The sequence below is a fragment of the Euleptes europaea genome, chromosome 9 (assembly GCF_029931775.1).
Source record: "Euleptes europaea isolate rEulEur1 chromosome 9, rEulEur1.hap1, whole genome shotgun sequence".
Lineage (NCBI taxonomy): Eukaryota > Metazoa > Chordata > Lepidosauria > Squamata > Sphaerodactylidae > Euleptes > Euleptes europaea.
In genome coordinates this window covers 39,643,430-39,652,567 of record NC_079320.1, presented here as the reverse complement: position 1 = coordinate 39,652,567, position 9,138 = coordinate 39,643,430, and positions in this window count along the sequence as shown.

Genomic DNA, 9,138 nt, shown 5'->3' with positions numbered 1-9,138 from the left:
CTGAGTTTACCCCAGGGATATGCCACACCAGCTTAAGCAGTCACCCTACTCCTGTGTCTACAGTTGTATAATAAATTGAAGCTGAAGTCATTATAGCAGTGAAGTACTAAATTCAACCCAAGATGGAAAGTTCATTTTATTGCATTCACCACTAGGTGGTGCTGTTGCATAGTTTCCCAACTCAGTTGTAAAATTTGGTACTGCAGATTTTAAAAACGAACCCACAGGTGACTGAAGTGTGGGAAAAAGCATAACTTTACTTAATACTGTGTCTCTTACTCAAACTACGATCCCTATATTGTTTCCCCATGATTAGGTATCCTGGTAGCGTTAGCATGAATTGCTTCCCTTTTACACACCTGCTCACTGAACACTGGTTCCTGCTGTGTGTGTGTGTGTGTGTGTGTGTGTGTGTGTGTGTGTGTGTGTGTGTGTGTAAAGTGCCGTCAAGTCGCAGCCGACTTATGGTGACCCCTTTTGGGGTTTTCATGGCAAGAGACTAACAGAGGTGGTTTGCCAGTGCCTTCCTCTGCACAGCAACCCTGGTATTCCTTGGTGGTCTCCCATCCATATACTAACCAGGGCTGACCCTGCTTAGCTTCTGAGATCTGATGAGATCAAGCTAGCCTGGCCCATCCAGGTCAGGGCAGTTCCTCCTATACATCTCCACTTTTAAAGAAAATATTGACCTTGGTCTTTACTTCATTTTTGTCATTCTGAAGGTTGTTATCTGAACATGCCTGTATCAAATCTACAATTTGAGCACATGTGCACGACCAATAAAGGCTTCTTGAATCCTTCTTTTATATAGCTTAGTCCACAGATTTCTTTTCTTACAATGATGTGGAACCATGGTTTTGTCATTAAAACATGGGCTCATCCTGCACACTCTCCTGCCATAATTCCCTGTGTGATCATTCCAATAAACTCAGCACTCTTCTGTAACCTCTGCTGTTCCTTGGCCACCACTGCAAAACAGATGTTCACAATAGCTGCATGAAATTCCTTCCATTTTGGGTTATGAGATTGGTAAATATGACATCATAAGGTCTACAGTAACATCAGCTTCCTCATAACTTATTCCCTGGACTGCTTTGACATAGAGATGATTCACTAGCCCTGTACATATAATGCCTCCATGCACTGACTGAATACACAGAGAGGGACAGTGGGTACATGCACTCTGGCTGTCCTCCCTACCTCTGGGTGGCTTCCAGCTCATGAGCAAAGTGCCTAGTTGTGGAGGCAGGGTCCATGTGCACGTTCCCTCTCCGTGATCAGCAATTTGGGAAAGTGTTGTCCCTGACCACAGGAAGGAAGCATATGTATGGACATTGCCTCCACACATGGGTACCATGCACTTGAGCTGCCAGTCATGCAGAGGTGGTGAGGTGGGGCCCGCATGCTTGTGCCCACTCTGCATCTTCATCCACACACAGAGGTGTCAACTGTATAGGGTTTCCCTGTAGTTATTGCTGCCACAAATGCAAGGGTAAAAGAGCATCCCCACAATACAGTGCACCCTTGGTTTTTCTTTATATGCGGGTTGAGTAATTCTTATGTTACATTCAATGTATGTACAGCTGTACATGAGATTTAAACCCTACATTTATCCAGGTACTGGTACCTAGTTTCATATGTAAAGTGAGCAGGTGTTGGCTCTTTCATACGAACAGATGTACACGCTTGTAGACAAGATGTACATGCAATCACTATAAGATACAAGCAAGACTCGAGTCAGACCACTGGTCTATCAAGGTCAGCAGTGTCTGCAGTAACTCACCATGGTCTCCAGGCAATGATCCTTAACATTGCCTTTTTAAAAACTGGAGGTGACAGAGATTGAGCCTGAGACGCTCTGTAGACAAAGCAGAGGCTCTCCCACTAAGACAGATCCTGAGCTGTTCCTGACAAGATAGCCTTGACAAGAATGTTGAAGTCCCTCCGGACAGTCCTCATAGTGGTCTTCAACACCACTCTCAAGACTTCCTGTCAGCTCAGGCAGGGAGCCTGTTGGGCAGTACACCACCAGGATCCCAAACCTGTTTCTCAATCCCAATATATGGCGCACAGCCTCAAAACTACAAATATCCTGGATGGAGGACCATGCTAGGGGGATAGAGTCTCCATAGACTACAGTGACACTTCTCCCCACACACAAGACTTAAGCTGAGATATCACTAAGGACCTATCTGGGAGAGGTTAATCCTTTCCTCTTTCTGCAAACAAGTCTCAGTGATATGTGCCAGGTAACCCCTTCATCCAGGATTTTCCCCCCTGTGACAGACCTGGCATTTAACAGGATTTTATAGCCTAGCATATTGCTAATATGGTTGCCAACATCACCTCAGCTGGAAGAGCCAGAAGGGGCATAACAACGTTATCTCTTCCCCTTACCTGGCCAGCCCTTCTCCCACCACCATGTCCTCTCCTACTCCAATGGCTTTCTAACCAATACAGTATTCTTCCTATGTGTGTATACACACGCACCTCTCTAAGTATTGTGGGTAGATATCCCTTGCCTTCTTCAATACCTCCTACAACCGAAGGACTGCACAACTGGCTGCCTTCTAGCATACAGGACAGGCATTTGTCTACAGTAGATAAGGCTGAACCCAGGCTCACTACTGAGCCTCTGTCAGGACCATCTCCTTTAGTCTGAACTACCGCTGCAGACTCTGAAGTTTCCAGACACCTTGAAGCTTCTTGAGGAGAAGGATAAAGCCGCCTGAAATGTTATGAGCCAGTGTGGTGTAGTGGTTAAGAGCGGTGGTTTGGAGCAGTGGAGTCTGATCTGGAGAACTAGGTTTGGTTCCCTACTCCTCCACATGAGCGGCGGAGGCTAATCTGGTGAACTGGATTTGTTTCCCCCCACTCCTACCCACGAAGCCAGCTGGGTGACCTTGGGCTAATCACACTGTCTCAGCCCCACCTACCTCACAGGGTGTATGTTGTGGGGAGGGGGAGGCGATTGTAAACCGGTTTGATTCTCCCTTAAGTGGCAGAGAAAGTCGGCATATAAAAACCAACTCTTCTTTATAACTCTCCAGTATTATTCAACTCCACTCGTGAAGGGAAAGCAGCCCAAAGTGAACAGTACGTGTGATGGGAATGGAGGAGGCTGATCAGCTTTCCAACCAGTAATGAGAGCTAATCTCTTGGAAATGACTCTCTGTCCATAAACAGCAATTACAGCTGGTCACATTATTTCCAGGAATGTTTGAAGAATGACTCAGGAAACTGAATGAGCTGCAGTCGTCCAATTGCCAGATGCCCCTCTTGAGCCGAGCCGCAAAGTCAGAATTTGGATCAGAAGTTCTCCCAAGTGTCTTGAGTTTATTTAGACAGAAGATCCCAAACCAGTTTGCCTCATTAGAAACAGACTGTGCAAGTACAAGAACTAAACGAGAACTGATCTACAGCTGCTGAAAGAAGAGAATTAACTGTAAAGGGGGGGGGATCTCAATCTGCCTTTTTCCCCTGCACTTCCTATTTATATTTAATCATCAAAGCCGCGTTTCTGCATATTTTGTGTTAATCGGGACTTCATGCCAGGACTTCAAAATTAATTGGTTTAGCTTTTAAAAGAGCGTGCGAGGAATTATTGTTCCCTGTTCTTTAAATAGGGGAATTGTGACAGCAAGGCCAGCCTGAGAGCACTAGAGACCAACATTAGCTCAGGAGGTGGGCCATAATTCTGCCCTGTTCGTGAACCCTGGGGGAAGTGGCCTGTAGAAAACTCTCCACTCCCTTGCCACAGCTGTATAGACGGCTATTCTGCTGTGCAGAGAAAGGCCTCCTCTCTAGTTTAGTACCGCCTGGGAAGAGGAGTCAGCCTGCTGTTCAATAGGTTCTGATGAGCTCCAGAGCATCAATGGGCTCTGATGAGTTCCTGGAATGTGTCACAATCTCCTGCCAGGACGGGAACTAAAACTGTGCTGTTACTCCCTACTCAGAGTGCATTTTGTCATTATCTCCTCTTCACGGATCCCAGCTGCTTTCCCTGTGCCTTTTTGTCTCCTCATTCACAGGACCGGCAGTAGCCTTTTCTCCCATCGTAGCATCGAAGTAGTTGGAGAAGCTTACCTGCCCCTCCTCCATTGCCTACGGATTTTCCTCTAGAAGAAGAGTTGGCTTTTATATGCTGATTTTCTCTCCCACTTAAGGAAGACTCAAACTGGCTTACAATCGCCTTCCCCTCCCCGCAACAGACACCCTGTGAGGTAGGTGAGGCTGAAAGAGCTGTGACTAGCTCAAGGTCACCCAGCTGGCTTCATGTGGAGGAGTGGGGAAACAAATCCAGTTCACCAGATTAGCCTCCGCCACTCACGTGGAGGAGTGGGGAATCAAACCCGGTTCTCCAGATCAGAGTCCACCACTCTAAACCACTGCTCTTAACCACAACTGGCTCTACTCTTCCCATCACACTCATGTTTCAATCTGTTACTTCTTTCTCTCTCACTAACTCTGTCTAATGTAGACTTCTAAGAAAGGGCTATGTCACTTCTGTGTCCTGGATGGCTGGTACTAAATAAAAAGTGAACAGTTTGGGCCCCAGGATTCTGGTTCAAGTGGAAAGAAGCTAGCATTTTTAGTATTTATTTCTCTAGAACGTGAAGCCAATGTGTTCTCCAGAAAAAAGGGCATGTAAGCCAAAGTTTGTTTGGGAAAGAGAAGTTGTCCTCTGACCATATTGTTTGTAATAATTCAGGGTACAAGATGAGGCTTGATGGGGTAAACAGAGTGGATTTTGGCAACAAAGATTGTGCCCCCTCCTCCCCTCACCCACACATAGTGGGACAATTACTATACTTTTGGACCAAGTCCTATTTTGTGAAGCACATCCAACTGCTGCCCAAATAACTTGTTTACACCGGCATGCCCGTCTCTTAACTTGGCATAGAACATTATGTAACTGAAATGGAGACCGAACATGAAATGTCATAACTTACTTTCTGAGGCAGAATGACACTATTGTGCACTGCACATAATAGAAGCCGGCCTTTCAAAAGGCAAGCAGCCCCATCAGCACAAATGCTTGTCTCTTGCCAAGTACATAAATGACATCTCTACTACATGTGCCCCTTGAAAACTTTGTCCTAGGAGGATGGGAGTGGAGGACATTTGTTTTCCTTTGGTGCCTAAACTAATTTATCACTGCCTAATGCACAACAAAGTCATGCAAGACATGTATTAGTAGAATAGAAAGACCACTACTATGGAACCTGGGCTTCATTCCCTTGTTACTGTCAAAATGGGTGATATATTCAGATCTCTGCATTACAACATCCAGGCAGTTTTCCCCCAAAAGCTCCCATCAAGTTTCGATGAAAAACAGGGACATTTTAGCGGAAACTCACCAAACCTAAATGTAAATTTGGATACAATAACATGCAAGAATACAGATGACATTAGTTTGTTTGTAATGAGTCTCACACATTACACCAAGTTTAGCTTAGGACAATTGTGCATTCTTTTTATGCTGCTGGTCAAAATATGCATCATCTTTTTGAGCATATAGGAGGCAATGGTGGCAATTGGATATAATGTGTGTGTGTGTTAAGTGCCGTCAAGTTGTTTCTGACTCATGGTGACCCTATGAATCAATGTCCTCCAAAGTGTCCTTGCACAGCCTTGCACAGATCTTGCAAATTGAGGGCCATGGCTTCCTTTATAGAGTCAATCCATCTCTTGTTGGGTCTTCTTATTTTCCTGCAGCCTTCAACTTTTTCTAGCATGATTGTCTTTTCCAGTGATGACATACAGAGTGTGTTATATGCATGACACTTACTTATGGTGAACCTTGGTTGGTTCTCTTTGGGAGAGAAAGAACTGGAGGCTTTTGTCATTTTTGTGGCACTGGCTTTATTTACAGGCAGGCCACAAGTGGAGGTACATGATACATTCCTATGCGAAAGCAGATCTGCTACCTCACATCAGATCCTGAAAAAGAGAGAGACTGAAAGACAGGCAGGCAGACAGACCTTTCAGGTACTTCAGCCAACTCCATCTGTGGCTTCGTCACACACTTTGAATAATGCACATTCAATGCACTTTGGCAATTGTTGCAACTGGATTTTCCTGTTCTAGGAAAACCAGCTCTAATAATGTAAAGAGGCTGAAGTTCTTGGACCAACTGATTAAACTTTTCAACGCACATCCTCAAGCAAGAAGCAGCGATGACATCATTTTTCAGTGCCTTTGTCATAGGGGCTTGAAGCCACAGAACAGCCTATTCCCTGCTGGCTAAGTTCCAGGGTTTTTTTGGGGGGGGGGGTGTTGCCTGGTTTAAGTTATGTTGTACTTTTGTAAAGTGCTTTGGGTTCCTGCTGAGGAGAAAAGTGGTATAAAATACATGAAATTAAAAAAAATCTTGCTTCTGTGTGGCATTTGCTCCAAGCTGTGGCTTTACAGGTGGAGCGGCAAGAGTTTCCATGCTGGCATGCAGAGGAGGCAGCAGAACTGCCTCTCCTACAGGAGTGGGCCAGGTATGAGAGGCAGTTCTGCCCCCCTCTCTGCATGCCAGCATGGAAACTCTTGCCACTCCACCTGTAAAGCCACTGCTTTGAGCAAATGCCACACAGAAGCCTCGGCATGACTAATGTAACATATGAAACGGCCTAAGGAGAAGCAGGGATGAATGTATTTTCCTTTATCAATTATAGAATCATAGAGTTGGAAAGGACCACCAGGGTCATCTAGTCCAACCCCCTGCACAATGCAGGAAATTCAAAACTACCTCCCCCTCCCACCCCCAGTGATCCCTACTACATGCCCAGATGGCCAAGATGCCCTCCTGCTCATGATCTGCCTAAGGTCATAGAATCAGCATTGCTGACAGATGGCCATCTAACCTCTTCTTAAAAACCTCCAGGGAAGGAGAGCTTACCACCTCCTGAGGAAGCCTGTTCCACTGAGGAACCGCTCTGTTAGAAAATTCTTCCTAATATCTAAACGGAAACTCTTTTGATTTAATTTCAACCCGTTGGTTCTGGTACGACCTTCTGGGGCAACAGAAAACCACTTGGCACCATCCTCTACATGACAGCCCTTCAAGTACTTGATGTATGCCTCTCTCTATCCCCCATTGTGTGGGTGGCTGCAATAAAGCACGTTAGAGGCATAAATAACCTGAGGTCTTCTTCAGCTGCATGGCTCAGTTTTATTTTTGATGGGAACTGGGGTTACCAGGAAAATCACCACTGAAGGGGAAGTGAAGTAATATTTATAACTGGCAAAGTAGAGCATTTCCATGAACCGTGTGTCATATGCTTGGCTACTGGATTACAATACAATTTAAAAAAACAATCTACTTTTGTTGGTGTAGTTTTATTGTGTAGTGCTTTGAAACCAAATACATTTGTCATGGGAGAGGGAAAGGGGCCAGACTTCACCTAAGGTAACCAGGGCGAGATTACTGGCAGGAGAGGAAAGAGGGTGTTGTAACCCCACCCCCACCCCCACTGTCTTCTGAAGTTTTTCCTTCAGGGTTTTTTTCCTTTGTCGTTTCACAAAATACTAGCAAAATGTCAACAATTGTTACATTCAATAACATTCATTGTTTTAGCAGACTGATGTAACAATAGTGCAACGTTATTTTATGATTTAAAATTTGATATTGTGACCATTGCAACTTTCACAAGAGCATCGTGTTGCTGAAATACAGGAGTCTGGAAGTGACAGAAAATGGAAAATGGATATTTATACAGCCGGTGGCAATATATTTCCTCCAGAATATGAGGCATTTGCTAAAATAGGAGACAGGGGCTGGATTCAGACCATATTTTCCTCCCTCCCACAGAAAAGTTAGTGGGACAGAATTTTCCAGCTTCTTCCCCTCCTGTTGCAGCCCATTAATCTCCCCAAACTGCTGCTCCTGGCATTAGGAGCAAATCAGGGGTCTTCAGCAGGAAGGGGAAAGAGGCGGAGATTATACCTCCCCTTCCATCACTGTAAAATTTAGTCAGGAGCCAACCCAGGATGTTTAGATGGAATGAATCAGGAAGTAATCTGTCATGGCTCTTTATTTCCACCCAAAGGTCAAAATTTATATCATGGCAGTGTTTGTTAGTGATGATCCACGTTGCCTTGAGAGCTAGTAGTGACCTAAGATACAGATATGGTGGTACTTTGACCATAAAGGTTTTTCTGATGGCCGGTTTATAGCACCATGATTGTGCAGTTGTTAGTCATTTGGTGTGTGGGATCTAGACGTCTTTGCCTAAGCTAGCAGCATGTCTGTCCCAAATATGTGACATTTTTTTTCCCAGCACAATGAAATGGATACTGGGAAAAGACAAGTTTTCCTTCATCTCGTACATGCATTACTCTTGCAACTGTTGTGCTGAATACGGTTGCATGCATTTCAGAAGCACTGAAGAATATGACATCACTGACCACAAATGGCACCACTTTTCCATCCCTGCATATTTATTTGATTTTAAAAACATCATGGCCTTTGTGGCTGAGCATTGACTTCATGGTGTGCTGGAACCTCCAGTTCTGGAACACACATCAGTGCTAATTCTAAAAACTCATAGAAATGACTCGACTACCCTTGTAACATCACTACAGGAATCTTTTCTTGAATTCTTTAACGTGTTTATTGGCTACACTGTCCTTCACTAAGCTAAAGTAGCACAAAGCACAGCTGCAGCCCCATTTTAAAAGAAAAAATTGCAAACTGCTGCAAGGCAGCTGTCCCTGTGGCAAGGTTACTTTCTATCCATTACTTGGAAGACAATAAGTTCCTATTGTGATGGGTCAGTAGTGACGATAGGAGAATAGTGGGTTGTTGGGAAAGGCCCTGTGGTTTGCTAGAATATGCTTCTAGGTAAGTATTGGACATGTCACACATTTTTTACATGTTCATTGTTTCCCATCCACAGGGGCTAGTTTGGTTAACTAGGAGTGGAAAAACTAAGAGCTCAATCCTGAAGGGGGGTGTAGATCAGCGGCGGCTGGGAGCAGCAGAGCCGCGGCTCCTCCTCAGAGGCTTCCCGGCTGCCGCAGAGTGGGGGGGGAAGCATTTTTCAAAATTAAAATACACTTAAACTTTTCTGAAGCATTTAAATTAGTAATGTCAAGGGTGAGAAATCTTGAATGTGTTAGCACTACATTCCGCGCTAGGCGCGTATG